Source organism: Drosophila melanogaster, chromosome 3R (genome assembly GCF_000001215.4).
Source record: "Drosophila melanogaster chromosome 3R".
In the NCBI taxonomy this organism is placed as follows: domain Eukaryota; kingdom Metazoa; phylum Arthropoda; class Insecta; order Diptera; family Drosophilidae; genus Drosophila; species Drosophila melanogaster.
In genome coordinates this window covers 6,406,586-6,420,272 of record NT_033777.3, presented here as the reverse complement: position 1 = coordinate 6,420,272, position 13,687 = coordinate 6,406,586, and the positions used below count along the sequence as shown (strand labels likewise).

General features: G+C 41.4%; 1 protein-coding gene and 1 long non-coding RNA gene across 6 annotated transcripts in view, besides 1 other annotated feature; one reads left to right on the top strand and one right to left on the bottom strand.

Moving 5' to 3' along the window:
* The window catches only part of gpp (grappa), a 42,420-nt gene extending 29,002 nt beyond the window's left edge, over nt 1–13,418 (bottom strand). For 3 of the 5 annotated variants that reach the window (NM_141398.4, NM_169144.2, NM_169143.2), the window contains exons 1-2: nt 13,182–13,416; nt 12,499–12,795 (exon numbers count right to left, since the gene is read on the bottom strand). The gene's annotated coding sequence lies outside the window, so the exon portion shown is untranslated. Of the gene's footprint in view, nt 1–12,498 lie in introns of all 5 variants that reach the window. The other 2 variants (NM_001275387.1, NM_169142.2) reach the window with 2 other exon arrangements.
* Nucleotides 1,209–3,459: a mobile genetic element.
* Nucleotides 10,695–11,295, top strand: lncRNA:CR44017 (long non-coding RNA:CR44017). Its single transcript, NR_073986.1, has one exon. It is a non-coding gene; the product is annotated as a long non-coding RNA:CR44017 (long non-coding RNA).
* Nucleotides 13,419–13,687: the final 269 nt, after the last annotated feature.

Sequence of the window (13,687 nt, the reverse complement as noted above, 5' to 3'; positions counted from 1 at the left end):
ATGTAAATGCGTGAGTGTGTGTCTGTGTATCGGGTTGAATAAAGCAATTTCAGTGAGTGGCTGGGTGGTTGGGAGGTGGGTGGCACATCCACCGCCGTCCGTGTGGGGTTAAATGCCATAAATAACGAAACAGGCGGCAGTCAGCACATAAAATACAAGCCAGGCACATAATATACAAAACAGAGAGGAAGAGAAAGGAAGAGCGAGACTGTCAGAAGCGGAGAAAGGCAGAGAGAAAGAGCCGGCCGGGGAATACACAAAAACACTCGCAAAAAGCTTAGCCTCTGTGCGCCACTTTTATGTGTGTAGGAAAGAGATGCCCGAGCATGAGGGACAGAGAAGGACGCACCGAGCGAATGAATGAATGTGTGGCAAGTTTAGCTATCTTTCGGACAAATCTGGCTAAATTCAAGGATTATATGTATTTGGCTATTTTTGGATTTTATATTCGCAGTAACTGAAGTGCTGCTCAATTGTCATTAATTTTTTCATTATCTTAACTAATTAAAATTAGTATCCATCTAGTACTGAGAAAGTTTTATTGCTAATGCTTAGACAACATAAACAAAATAATACAATTACTATTTGAAACACGGCACAAATTTTATACAATTCTGCCCTTCCAAATGAATTACCTAAAATTTAAGAGTAAAGTATTGGAATTATCTTGCTTATCTAAAATCATACTAATATTGAATTTCCACTTTTGGCTGTGTTTAAAAAAACCAGTTGTTCACACATTTGTTTAACTTACAAACGTGTGAGGAATTGAAACTTTGAAAAACACCAAAACGCTCGAAAAAATAAAGCATGTGTGCTTACCATCTGCCGATTTAATGGAATCTTATCCCGCGGACTTACGTGGTAATCCACAGTGGGCAGCACTAGTATTCGATTGGCGCTAACGTCGCTGCCAACAGCCGAAAAAGGCCAAAGGGCGAGGGGTGGGGCGGTGCAAAATCGATAAAATCAAGGGCAGACAATGCTGATGCCGCTGTCGACGTCGCTGCTGCCGAAGGCAGCGCACGTGAGGCGACCGCTCCTTCTTCTGCCTCCTTTGGTGGGTGGTGGGTGGCCGTCCGGGGTTGGGTGGTGTTCGTTCTGCTGGCAGCGACAGCAACCCCCAAGGCAGCATTATTGTGAAAGTTTCCGACTGCGCGAGAGTGTGTTTGACTTTGTGTGTGTGTGTGTGTGTGTGTGTGTTTTTTTTTTTTTTTTTTTTTTTATTATTTGACTTACGGTAGGAAAATTAAAATCTTCTAAAGATACCACCTACTGTCCGTAGGTGGCATGCACGATTCATAAGCCCTATTGGAATTATGCCTACGTACTAAAACAAAAACCTCCGCGTGCTCTACAGTCCTTGCTCGCTCACCGGGACTGCCAGTCAAGGTATGACTTCGGTGAGCAGGATGTGAGGCCAGGTCGCACTCCCTTCCTTCAGTGTAGTCCATGGGGGCTCCTCCTTCCACCCTTTAGTCGCCTTTTACGACGAGCCGGGGACGCTGAGGATGAATTCTTCGCCCGCCGTCACCCAGGACACCAGTTTGGGCTTAGACATCCACTCTGTTGGCCATCTCGTCTGATCGGACACGCTTCATCATATTAATGATAATGCTGTGTCCCCGCTCCCAAGCCCCCCTGTTCGCCAGCATAGCCGCGAACAAGCCACTAGGGCTGAACGGGGAACCTGACAGCGTCTTTAGCTGCTCTCTCTCCGCCGTGAACCTGGAGCAGTGCATTAGCACATGTTCTGCTGTTTCTTCACCGTCGACGCAGAACAAGCATTGGGCTGACTCTACGTGACGGAACCGGAGTAGATAGGCCCGGAAGCAGCCATGGTCCGTGAGGAACTGGGTTAGGTGGTAGTCCAAGCATTTGTGTTGGCACTCTGCCCAAACCGTCATCTCTGGGATGAGCTGATAAGTCCACCTCCCCCGTCGCGACGTTTGCCATCTACTCTGCCATTCACCTAATAGCCACTCGTGTGCCTCTTGCCTGGAAGCGCCACTCCGCATTAGGCTGAGAGCCTTGATCTCCAGATCAATCGGCGGCAGGCCTGCCAGCGCTAGCGCCGCGTCTTCGGATATGGTCCTGAAACCTCTAATGAGCCTCAGGGACATTGACCGTAGCACCGAACGAGCTCCTTTCAGGTATGAGACCCTGCCAGTGGCATTGCTCCAGACTGGTGCAGCGTATAGTAGCGAAGCCTTTGCTACTGACACCAGCAGTTTCCTGGCCGGGTGTCTTGGGCCTCCGACGTTGGGCATAAGCCTCGCCAACGAAGAGGCTGTGATTGCTGCCTTCTTGCTGGCGTGGCTCGCGTGGTCCTTGAACGATAGTCTGCGATCTATCATTACCCCCAGGTACTTTAGGGACTCTTGAGAGGTCACCTGTGTACCCTTGACGGAGACCAGCATGTTCTCCACCTTTTTCCTGCTGCTTAGTAGGACTGCTTCGGTCTTGTGAGCCGCTATTGCTAGCCCGGCTTTCTCGAGCCAGCTGATGGCAGCACCGATCGTAGAGTTGCATTTGTCTTCCAACCCTGCGATTGTTTTCGAGACAGCTGTGATTGCCACATCGTCAGCAAAACAATGCAGCTCTACTCCTACGGGCCTGTTGATGCCCAAGATCCCATCGTACATAATGTTCCATAGGATTGGTCCAAGTACCGATCCTTGGGGAACACCTGCCGAAACTCGGTATCTTTTTGGGCCATCTTCCGTATCGTACCATAGGACCCGGTCCCTAAAGTAGCTGCCAACGACTATCCTTAGGTACTCCGGGATCCCCATACGGTACATGGCCGCGAGGATTACGGGCCATCTGGCGGTGTTGAAAGCGTTCCTTACGTCCAGAGTCACAATTGCGCAGTATTCCTTCCTGCCCCCTAACCATCTATCACCAGAAATAGCGGTCTTGGCGATGTTACAAACGGCCGAAAGAGCGTCCAGAGTGCTCTTACCTTTCCGGAAGCCATATTGATGGCTTCCCAGGCCGTTAATGCTCTCGGTGATTGCCTCTATTCTGGTATACAGGATACGTTCGAACAGTTTTCCTACTATATCCAGTAGGCATAGAGGGCGGTAGCTGTTTGCAGCATGTGCTGGTCCCTTGCCTTTCGGCAACAGGACTAGCTTCTGGCTTTTCCATCTTGTTGGGAAGATTCCGTCCAGAAGGCATTGCTGGAAGGTGGCCCTGAAGATTTCAGGTCTACCCAGCGCCACTGCTTTTATAACAGCTCCAGGAATACCATCTAGTCCAGGGGCTTTGTTGGGTTTGATGCGCTTGGCTGCCTCGGCGACTTCAAGTTCTGTGACGCACGGAAAATCTGGGGCAGGGGCTGCCTCTGTTGGCCTCCATAGTGTGGTCTGCTTTGGGAATAGCTCCCCTACTATGTTAGCCAGGACCCCCGGGTCGGATGGGGTTGCCGCTCTCCTCCTTAGCTTTTTGGTAACAGTGTGTGTGTGTGTGTGTGTGTGTGTGTGTGTGTGTGTGTGTGTGTGTGTATGTGTGTGTGTGTGTGTATGTGTGTGTGTGTATGTGTGCGAACGGAGGCAGTAAAACGAAATGAGAAAGCATGAAAAATAATCATTTTGCGGAGTTACTCCCTCAACGACCATCCCCTCATCACCACCTCCCCTAAATCCCGAAGAAACTTTTTTGGGCGGTGCCTGGCAAAATATTTCAAATTGCAAAGCAGCAGCTGAAAAAGTAGAGCCCTTAGAGGTTGTGGGCCCTTTGTTGCACAGCCGAGGTCAAGTTACTAGCACTACTAGTTCATTACCAGTGTCGAAATTCATTCAGTATTCCAATGTGTATATGAAGTAATGCCATGTGCCACTTACTGAAAGTATGTATGCACTTTACCACATCAATGGACCAAGTCACGGCTTAGAAGCTCTATAAACTTGTCCCGAACTGTACAATGGGGAGATGCTCCCTGCTCACTCTCCATTTCGCTTTCTTCGTGTCTGCCTGATTTTGGGCGCTGTCAGCGGCAGAAGGACGAAGATGGCCAAAAGGACGAAGTGGCTGAAACGGAGCAGCTGGAGGAGCCAGGAGCAAGGAGCAGCGGCTTCTGTTTCGCCTGCTTTTATTTTGGGCTCGCAAAAACTTTTTTGGGAGCGGATACGAGGGTGTCGTGGGTGCGGCTGTCCTGGCAGGATATTGTGCTGTGAAATAAGAAGGCGAGCCATCAAATTTAATGTGTGGACTAATAGAAAATGGCGTCTGCATTTAAATTTCCCTGAAGCTTTTGGCAAGGACGTCAGGGCAGTTTCCCGTTATTTGATTTTCTTTTCTTTGTTTAAGTTGATTTTGCATTCAATTAATGTGAAAATGTCAATGTTAAAGGATGGAGGGGGTGGCGGTGTCTTGGGAATTGGGCTCGAGATGGCCCTTCTTGTTATTTGTAATGTGATCCAGCAAATGGAAAGAGATGGGCGTGGCAAATTTTCCTTATTCGTCGTCCTTTTCCATTTTACAAGTGTGCTTCAAGTTAAATGTTAAGGCAAGAACTTTAATATATTGAATTTTAAGTGGAAAGCCATGAACATGGTTATTAAATTTGATTCTCTTTAAAGGCATCACAATTAATTGCTTTAAAATAATGGGTCTGCAGATTGGACAATACATCATTTCCCATTTAAATCAAATCAAATCGTTCTTAAATTTAACTTTAGCTAAGTCGAAGTTTCATTTTCACGGATAAGCTATCACAATTTAAGCCATCTAATTGGCCATTAGGATGTTGTCTACAATCTCGCTCGTATTTCATCCTGTTGGCCTTTTCGCTATGTTATCGCCACAAAGTATCACGAGAAGTTGCAAACATTTGACTTTGGGCTTTAATATCTAAACTGGCGGGCAGAATAGAAGCTAAGCCAGCAATAACTTAACTAGCCATGTTACAAGCCATGTTAGCCATAATACAAGTTATGCAAACTTGAAGTAATTTAAATTTCAACAAAATGCTGGCCTGGAGAAAACGAAGCCCTCGCAATTTATCTTCATATTCAATGAATTAAATTATCAGCATCAAAGTGAACAAGAGCAAGATGGCTTATACGAAAAGCCTTTAGAGAATGGAGCTTGTGCACACAGAAATAATTCCAGAATCCACACAGAATAATTCGGCAAGCTAATTTTCAAGCTTACTATTTACAAAAAGGCTATAAAAACAATTCTAGTTCTGAATAAATAAATAAATAAACTTTTCATTACTTTGTAATGCATAATCATAAACCTATTACAATCAGAACTGTTTAGGTAATATTCATTATTCATCAATATTCATTATTCATCATTTAGTTTATTTACTATCTCTTAAAAAGTCTACTAGCTAAATGTGATCAAAAATAACATTTTTATTATAAAGAATCTATATATTTAAATGCAAGATTTCTTTCTGTGTGTGAAGAGCGGCAACAGCGCAGCGCCAAGAATGCCAAAGTAAAAATGGGCGCAAAAACTAGTTACACAAACACAAACGCACAGCTACAGCTGCAGACAAGATGCCAGCCCACCCAACCGCCACCCACTGACCTGGCACGTCTCCCCCGTCCTCCAGGGCCACCTCCCTACCTCCCTCCACCCACCTTGCCTCCTCAGCAGACAGTGCCACCCAACGGCACCCCATCCCAGCCAAAATTGAGCTTGGGGCGTTGTTGCCGCATTATTTTTATCAAAAATGTTATCAAAATGTGCGTCGCCAGCTGCATGTGAGAGGGGCACGAGGGGTTAGGGGGAAAAGGGATTTTCCGAACGGCGTGGGGATTGAGAAAAGTGTGCTGAGCTTTTCACTGTGTGAATGAGGTCGAACGGTGGGTGGGGTTTGGGGGAGTGGGTGCTTTTCTGCTGGCTTAGATGGCACAAGAAAAAGTTGAAAATGAAAATAATGACAGCGTTGACTGAGAGAGGTTGGGAAAATGGGAGGGAAAGCGGCAAACGGAGGAGCCCAAAACGGAGAAGAAAAAGTAGGGGGTGTTAAAAGTGTGGGCGGCGTTTGAGTGGGCCTTTTGGGGTGGCAAAGTAGGTGGTGTGTTGGATTTTCAGCTTTTGTTCGTTGCTTTTTGTTTTGTTTTGTCTACGAGAAAAAGTTGCACTTAGTTGTATGCGTGTGTTTGTGTGTGTGTGTGTGTGTGTGTGTGTGTGTGTGTGTGTGTGTGTGTGTGTGTGTGTTGGCTGTGGAATTTTGCGCATGTACGGCGAGCACATAATACATAAGTTATATGCCCGGGTATATATACACAACGCAACGTAAATTGTTATCGATTTTCCCTGTTGCCATGTAAGAGGAATGTGGCCCAAGGGGGCGGGGGAGGCTGAGGGGATCCGGGAATACAGATGAGGTACAGAGTACATGTGTGTGCCTTGTTTATGTTTATGGCATTTTAGCATAACGGCAGCAGCTAAGTAAGTCCATCTATCTATCCACAGCAACGGATGCCGAAGCACCTCAAAGATACACAGTGGCGAGCAAAATAATAGCGAATCGATATGGAGATGGAAAAACATAGGAACTTTTTTTAAGATTAGCTATTATTATTATTAGTCTTTTTGTTTAATAAATTTTACATCTATCAGACTAATTATGTTTTAGTTAATTTAATAATTAAACTATTGAATTTAACAGGTACAGAAGTTCAAAGGTAAATGGTATAGGATAGGGTTAGTACTTGCAATTTCAAGGCCATTTCATTTTGTGCGAAAGTCGAATGTATTATCTTGGCTACAACCAAACACCAATAGATACAAAAACTTGGTTGAAGGCTGGAAAGCAATAGCAGTGTATCTGCCAGAAACTTTTACCTATCTGTACTTCTCATCGTGCCACAGAGCCGTGAATGAAAGAAATAATGTAATTTTATGCCACGGCTAGAAAAGGGCAAAGTTTTCCTAAGGATTCCTTATCTATTCCATTTTATTCCCTCCCAATCCTCCTTACTACTAATTATGGTTGTTTTTCGCTGACATCCATCTTGTTTATCTATGGGATTGGTCTTTGAATCGGCAAAACCCAAAGAAAATGTAATTTGTCAACATTTGATGGAATTATCCAACAGTTGAGGGACCAACTTAAAGAAACAATGTTGCGATTTAAAGTGTCAACGATTTATATTGGTGTTCATACAACGTGAACTTGTGCTTCTAGCTTAAGTTTAATTGATCATAGTTCGAATTTTACATCAAAAGATATATTTTCTTTTGGTGCCATTCCAATCCTCATCACTTGTACACACTGCAAACAAATAAGAAATGGGCAACAGCCTGCTCTGACACGGAGGCACATGCCAAAATTCTTGATAAATCAGTCAATCACGCCATTTGATCAAAGATTACGGCTCCAAATGGAAGCCAAAGAAGCTCGAACGTGTTTGCAAGGAATAGGAAAAGCTAAGGAAAATACACAAGTTTTGCAGCTTTTTTTTTTTTGGCTATATGAGAAGAGAAGTAAAAACATCAACAAAGAAGTCAAAAATATTTTTTATTCTCGTTTAGGCAGACATTTATATACCCTGAATAAATTATATTTAATTATTACTATAATTATCACTATATGTATCAATATTAACATAAGTATTTGTTAGCGCTCTATAAATAAATATATAAAGGTACATATGTATAAAAGTATACAGACATTTGCCAGTTCGCGAAATATTTAAATAAGCAGTACTTAAAGTAAAGAAAACCTTTCATTTTTTCTCAAATAATTTCGAATTTGCTATACATATTTCGGTATAAATTTTAAGCTTAGTAATTGAATATGACTGAAGTACCAAATCCGAAGTAGCCCTACGATAGGGAATTGGTAAACCTTTTTTGGCAGACAACAGCAGAAGTCATTTTATTAGTTTTCTTAGCTGCCGCCTTCTTGAATTTTCGTCTTAACCCTAGAAGGATCCATCGGACCCTTATTTTTTGCTTTTTTTTTAAAAAAAAAAAAAAACTTATTCACTCTGACAGGCGGTGCCAGTTTGTCTTGGCTTCGCTTTCAAACACATGTTATGCTGTTTTGCCTTTTCGTTGGCAGCTGCTGCCACAGTGGAAAATGAGGCAGCAGGGAAATCTGGAGCGAAACAACAAAGGCGGAAAACAAAAAGCAATACGCTGTTCGCATCCTGCAAATGCACAAGGTGTGGCCGATGGAGCCGTAGGAAGGAAAAAAGGAAAAGATTTAAGCAAACATTTATCGATTTATGTGCCAAGCGAAAAATTAAAGCTTAAACTGGAGCAGCACGAAAAACGCGCGCGTCATGCGTGCTGGAAAAACAGCGCCAAAAAATTGCCAACGAACCAAAAGGGGGTTTCAATGTACATGCATATATATTATATATAGATATATATAAGCTTGTGTGTCCCAGGCTCATTCGATTTTAAGCGAAGCCCATTAAACGACGAATCAGCACGAAAAATTGGAAAAGGGAATGAAGAGGCCAAAGAACGACCTCAATTTATATAACTGATTGGAGCCCACATTCGATGAATGAATTGTGTTTGTGTGACGTTCCGGTGAGACCAAAGACCACAATAATCCCATTGCAACCATGAAGAATCAATGAGGATCTCTCCACGTCCCTCTGCCCCAAACTATGCATACTCAAAAAACTTAAAAAATCCACCCACATCCAATCTCGAAAAACCACTTCAAAGGAGAGTGAAAATACATTAGGCTTTGGGCACATACAGAAACTGAAAACTGGCAACAGCGCACGAAGAGGTCTTGAAGCGAAACCATAATAATCTATCTCTGAAATTTCAAAGAAAAAATCATTTTCACATTTATGTATTTCGTGGACAGGCGATTATGGCCATCCCAATATTAAATTCTTTAAATTTAGCATTGTAAGTAGTTTGCACTTAACTCAGTTACCATCTTTATAGTTAAATAATACAGTAATTTTAAATGATATCCTTTTAAATAATCAAAACTATGTCATATTTTTAAATTCTTAAATTCTTTTAGTCAAATTGCCATTCCAAAAATGCGCAAAGTTTCCATTTTGTGCTATTTCAGTGACCAGAAACCGATTCCCTGTATCTATTGTCCCATACAAAGTTGCATATCCAGCGTATCTGAACAATAAAAATAAAATAAAAGCTGCACGGCACCAAACAAAGAAAATAAGAGAGGCAAACAAAACAAATAAAGCTAGCAAACATTGCCGGCCAACAACTCCACGTAAACTTCATTTACTGTCTGGCTGTGGACCCCAATTCCTCTCTCTCCCTCCCCCCTTCCACACCAACACCTCAGAGGGGGCTCCTCTTTTCACCCTCTCTTCAACCCATTCCACCGACCATGCCGCCATTTATTGAAAGGCCTGTACGCAGTTTGTTTTTGTTTTTCTCTTTTTTGCTAGCTCAAACACAAAATTACTTTTTGTGGCTTGACTGGTGAGGTCTCTCTATCTCGCTTTTTCGTCTTTACCTCGCTCTCATTCCCTCTCTATCTGCCCTGCTTCCTCTCACTATCTATCTACAACTGAGGTCAACAAAATAAGTGCGTAGTCAAAAATGTAATTGAATTGATTGACAAACACAGCGAACGTAAATTTCCGTAATGTTTAACCTTGAATTCAAATGAACAACTGTATAAATATAATACACGGGTTAAACTCCATTTCAAAGCAAGCTAAAACATTTTAAATACATTTTAGGGAAACGGCCAATTAAAAGAATAATATTGTGGGGATCAATCTGGGGAAAAATGCAGTATCAGTAATGCTGAATATTTATTTTACTAAATTACAATGAAATGTCTCAAACAAATGGGTTAATCATTTTCTTGTCTCCATCTGCTTTTCCCAACTGTATCCAAGTACAACTACAGCATTATCCTCAACTGTAGCTTTTTTCGTTTATCTTGCATGCTCTTTCTGTTTGTTATTGTATGTGATAGCTTTTATTTAGTTTTTTGTTTTTCTTTTTTTAATAAATGCTTGGGTTCATTCAACTGTCAAAAAAGCACTATACACACACGTGGAAAGGGGCAGAGATAGACAAATAAAAAGAGAGAGGAATAAACAAGATCGAAGCGCACGACGTGCATACAAAAGATGTAAAGTTAATCGTTGGAGCTTCTTCTTTGCCTGCAACATTTTAAATATTTATGTATCCTTCATATTCGATTTCTCCCGTGTATATATGTATGTATTTATGTAACTTTCCCGATTTTCCGCCAGCTGCTCTCGAACTTTTTGTTCTAAATTTAAGTTTAAATTCTAAACAGTGAACAGCATTTTTCAGCAGGCTACTCCCCCCACAGAATCCCCTCATCTTTATTCACGAATTCCCTCTGCACTCGCATTCTGTAAAAGTTTTTCCTTGTTCCTTTCCGAATTTGTTTATCTATTTTAGTTTCGGCGACCGTGAGTGTGTGTGTGTGTGTGTTTGTTGTATTTATGGCATTGTTTCGCTTTCGAGTTTCCGCCATGAAAGTGCAGACCTCCAAAATGCAACTATTTCTGTCTCACATAGATACACAGCCAATTCGCATTAGTGTGAGTGTACGCCGTGACACAGGCAACCGAAATTGTTCATAGGATATTTTTATAATCGAACAATGTGAAAAGTAAGTTTTCTGGTTTCAAAATAATATTAATTCGTTTTCTGAACACATGCTGGCTTTTAGTTTTTAGTTTCTACCGATCGAAATTGATTTGTAATAGCAAAAAATTAGTTTTCTTTTGATGACTATAGAAACAGCGCCAAAAAGCAACATCGTAATCTATGAAAGAAGAAGAATCAACCAGGAAGAGAAGCGGAAGATAAGAGGGAAGCAGCAAGACAAGAAAAGCACCCAAACAGAAAAAACGTTACCAATACACAGAAGCATGAGCTGGCAACGGTATCTCTTCTTTACATACCCACATATGTACATATTCAGGCATCAAAAGCTGCCATGAGGAAGAAGAAGAGGAGCAAGAAGCGGGCTAGAAAACGAGGAAGAAACAGTAGGCGAAGTGGAGAGCGAAGTGCAATGGCAACAACAAAGTAAAACAACAACAAACTCAGGAGATAAAGTGGGAAGCAAAGATGCCTGTTTTTCTTACTTGCGACTATGTGTGCGTGTGTATTCAATGCAGCAGCGGCAACCAAAACAACAATCGAAGTACAGTGAACCGAGAGACTCGAAAAAGATGTAAAAACACAAGTATGCAAGAGTTAAACAATTCTTAAAGTTAACTGGGGTGCTGAGGGAGAAATGTAACTTCTTAACAGAGTAACAGTGATTTGTAATACACACTATTTGGAATAAATACGCGTGTACTATTAATATTGTTTTTAATTGCTATTATTTCGTAACATTTTTAGACAACGTTGAAATTTTCAAGTCAAATCAGAGACGAAATCGTTTCGAAAATAGATAAGCTTATTGGGAATTTGACTAGTGCATATTTCGTTTATTATCCCATTTGGTCGCTTTTTGAGTTAGCAAAAAAAAGTTACATAGGTGAATGACAAAAGTCAGTCGATGCTGTTGCAACAACTTTTAATTGACAGAAAACTTGCGGTCAGGATAAATGGTCGAAGTAGCCAAATGGCACGCATGTTTCCCAAACCCCTCTAGGCATAAATCTACATGCATATGTATGCACATACATGCATACAAATACAAATGTTTAGCCGGTTCAACTAGTTGTTAATAATTGGTTTTTGGTTTTCGATCCTTTTGCCTGTAATCAACAAGAAAAAACCCCTCTAACTTAGCTTTTGGCACTTTTCCTATTTTCGGGTCTTGCATGTTCCTTTAATTGGATTGTGTTTGCTACCACTGACAGCATTTAAAACTTTTTATGGACGTAACCAAAATCACAGAAATCACTGGTAAATTAGTGAGCCCTGTTGGAACTCGCATGACTATTTAAATGGCAATGTTTATTCATTAGCAACCCATTTCTCATCATAATTCAGTCAGTACATGAGCATTTTAGTTGAAAACCTTGTTACTAATCATATTAGTAGACAAAATGAGAAATCATTTTTAACCAGTTTAATCATTTAAAAACAACAATGTTTACAACATTCTGACAAACTAAGATCTTATATTTATTAATTTGACACAAAGTTACGTTGTGACCGTGTCAAAAAAATTTTTACGTTGTTTAAAATCTGCAAAATCTGTTCTAAACACTGCGTTTAATACTTGTGAGCTTGAAGCAAATAAACATAGTTGTCAAACGACTGCTTATAAAATATCCACTTTAAATTTATAGCCCTTATATGACACTTGTCTAAGGGCGAGCGCCCACTGTCTTCCCACACGTTATAATTAACTGGCCCAGATTGCGGAGTATCCGGCACATGGGAAACCGATAAATAAATACGTTTGACTTTTCACAACGTCTGAGTATAATATTACACTTCCGCTCTTATCGGAGAGGCAAACAGTAGGACCAGTGAACACACCGCCGTTAATATTACACATTTTCAGAAGAGTTCTTCGCTGATTTAAGTTCTTATTTCGCGTTCGGTTTAAAATATATTACTCACATTTCGCGCACTCAGCGCTCTGCTTCTTCTCCCTCTCTCTTTGCGCTTTGTCAATTGATTAGCCGTTAGCCGACGCCTCTCTCTCACTGCTCTCTTTAAAGGTTCTTGGTTTCTGTTTTACTCCATTCGATCTTGTTGTTGTTGTTGTGGGTTTTGGTTGTTTGGTGTTGGTTGCATTCCAGTTTAGAAGATGGGGAAGACGAAGACGTTTGAAACCGCAGTACTCTGATTAAGCAATATGATTAACCTTTGTTGTATTTCGCATTTACTATGTAATATAAATTTCGTTGTCAAGCGCTGCAAGAAACACGGAGATATACAAGATTACGTTTGACACTTTAGATTAGCTTTTATTCTTTTTCATACACAATTGTATGCACACTAACACACGCGTGTAAAAAACTCGCGACGGCTGCTGCTGCTCTTCTTCTTGCTCCTCCACCTCTTCTTATTTTTCAAGCAGCAGCCTCTTTTTCATCGTCGCTTTCGCTCTGCTCTTCGCTTCGTATATTTCATACAATTTTCTTTGTTGCAATTTAGGCATTTGTTTTAGCACACATGCACACTAAACACAGGCACGAACACACAGAGGTATTCACAGCAAATTACATTTTGCAGCTCTTTCACGCCATACTGATTTGCCGCCTCGCTCTGGCTCACACACTCACACTCTGGCTACTCACGTAATTTAGCTAACTTTTCGTATTCTTCCTTTGCAGCCAAATCTCACAATTGGATCACTTCGATTCGCTGCGAGAACAAGCACGAGTATTGTATTGTATAATTAAGAATTTTTCTCCGATTTGCTACGACCCCAAAATGTTTCAGTACACACATACACCACACACACACGCGCGCGACGAGGAAGACGACGCAACGACACGTCCGTTATGTTCCAGCGAAAGAAAGAAACAAAAACACAAAAGGGAAACGGAGAATCCCTAACGGGTGGCGGAAAAATGCCTAACGCTAAAATGGAATCGAATATTCGATTGTTCACCACGATTTAATGGTGTGATTTTTCTCAAAATTGCGTTACTTGAGAAATAATTCAAAGCGATTAAAAAATAAAAGCATAAAATTGTGGAAGACATTGGTAAGTCCATGCAAAATTGATCGCTGAATGCATTTCTCTTTTCTGGACTTCTTACTATCTTTAACGGGATACATGCAATCTATTTGCAGATTT